Source organism: Vigna radiata, chromosome 6 (genome assembly GCF_000741045.1).
Source record: "Vigna radiata var. radiata cultivar VC1973A chromosome 6, Vradiata_ver6, whole genome shotgun sequence".
NCBI lineage: Eukaryota > Viridiplantae > Streptophyta > Magnoliopsida > Fabales > Fabaceae > Vigna > Vigna radiata.
In genome coordinates this window covers 29509138-29510879 of record NC_028356.1, presented here as the reverse complement: position 1 = coordinate 29510879, position 1742 = coordinate 29509138, and the positions used below count along the sequence as shown (strand labels likewise).

At 28.1% G+C, this 1742-nt stretch overlaps 1 protein-coding gene across 1 annotated transcript in view; it reads right to left on the bottom strand.

Annotated features, from left to right (window-relative positions):
• Nucleotides 1-789: 789 nt before the first annotated feature.
• The window catches only part of LOC106765202 (exocyst complex component EXO70A1), a 4441-nt gene continuing 3488 nt past the window's right edge, over nucleotides 790-1742 (bottom strand). Inside the window, exon 2 of the transcript XR_002668268.1 lies at nucleotides 790-1189. The gene's annotated coding sequence lies outside the window, so the exon portion shown is untranslated. The remainder of the gene's footprint in view (nucleotides 1190-1742) is intronic.

Sequence of the window (1742 nt, the reverse complement as noted above, 5' to 3'; positions counted from 1 at the left end):
ATTTTATTTTAAAATGTAGAGAATGTATGATTGCATGGAGGAATTATATGTTTAAAAGATTATCAACTACTAGCTGATCTATCATTGTAGGAGCTCTTTTTTTCATTAAGAGGAATATAACAAGTTCTCCCATTATCAGAACTTATTATTTTTACACACGCAAAATTTAATAATTAAATTTAAGTCAATTTTTAACCAATTTATTCACATGTTTTGATACTTCTATTTGTAAAATAATTGCAAATGATTTTTAAAGTAGAAGAAAAAACATTTACTTAATCATATTGAATTTTCGATAAATATTATGACAGTTTAACAAAATGAATAAATTGTTAATGTTAAAATAATTGATTTAACATTTTTTTCAAAAGAACTAGTTAAGTCAGCAAATCTGAATGTGCATTAGTTATCAATGACGTAAATCTTAAATATCTTCTATTAATATGGCATTTTCTTTTAATTGTACTCCGTAAATTAATTACTTTCTTTTCAGTCTTTATAAATATGTTACTTTGATTTAAACCCAATAAATATTTTATTTTAATCTCGTAAACAAAATATTTCTTATTTTAATCCCTGTAAATACATCACATAACGTCACATGTTCAAATAACACTTTTTATTACCACAACAATGCCAAGTTAATAATTCTATTGATGTCAATTAAGAGTAACCAATACTAAACAAAAACTAAAACAAGAACTAAAATTAAAAAAGTCCCTACACAAAATGCATAAAAAAAGATTTTATAATTCACATGTTTTGATAATTCATAAAGAAGTTATCCATTACAAAGTTAAAAGATAGGCATATATTAAAAATAAACTTTGTGAAAAACTAATACAATTAAAGTAAGCTAATGGAAAACTTTCTGTTGAACAGAGCAAAGCAAAACAAGCACAGAAAACAGGACATTGATTCACAGCAAATAAAGGTGGAACACAAGGATATATGAGAACATTACCAAAATGCTGAGAGACTTTGCCGTGATCAAGAAAGAGTTCCAATCAAATCCTCACTCCAACTTGCCCTTGTTCTATTCTGAGGTTCAAAATAATGGTCACAAATGTGGCAACCCTTGATATTGCTGACAGACATTATAGCTCATGCCACCACGGTTCTAATCTTTGAAATTCCAAAACCCTTAACATTGCACCTATAATTACATCCATGGTTCGCTGGTCCGAGACTACCAATTACATCAAAGATATCCACAGATGATTTAAAATTTGGACCATACGACAAATTTTCACAATATCGACAACAAGTTAAGAGGACTAAAGTGAGTTAAAAATAACCTTAACTATCATAGCAGGTCACATAAAGTCCATCATGATACTACTGATTTCTATCTAATCCATCCTAAACACAGCAGAAAAAAATTGGGAAGAGAAAAAAAAAATCACGTGGGCAAATAAAACAACAGTTTATCACTGTTGCAGAGTAAAGATTATTTTATACTTAAACTTATAGTGACTAAACCTTCTTTACAGATAAAATCAACCTTATTTGTAGAAGATTAGACAATTAGAGAAAAAGAATGTAATGATCTTGTCATATCTGCAAATCAAACCAGAAGACATTAGCTAGGTTTCATTAATTCTTTACTACTACTAGTCAGAAGTAACAATGGCCTCTGGTTTCACAGTTAAACCTTCTTTACAGATAAAATCAACCTTATTTTTAGAAGATTAGACAATTAGAGAAAAAGAATGTTATGATCTTGTCATATCTGCAAATCA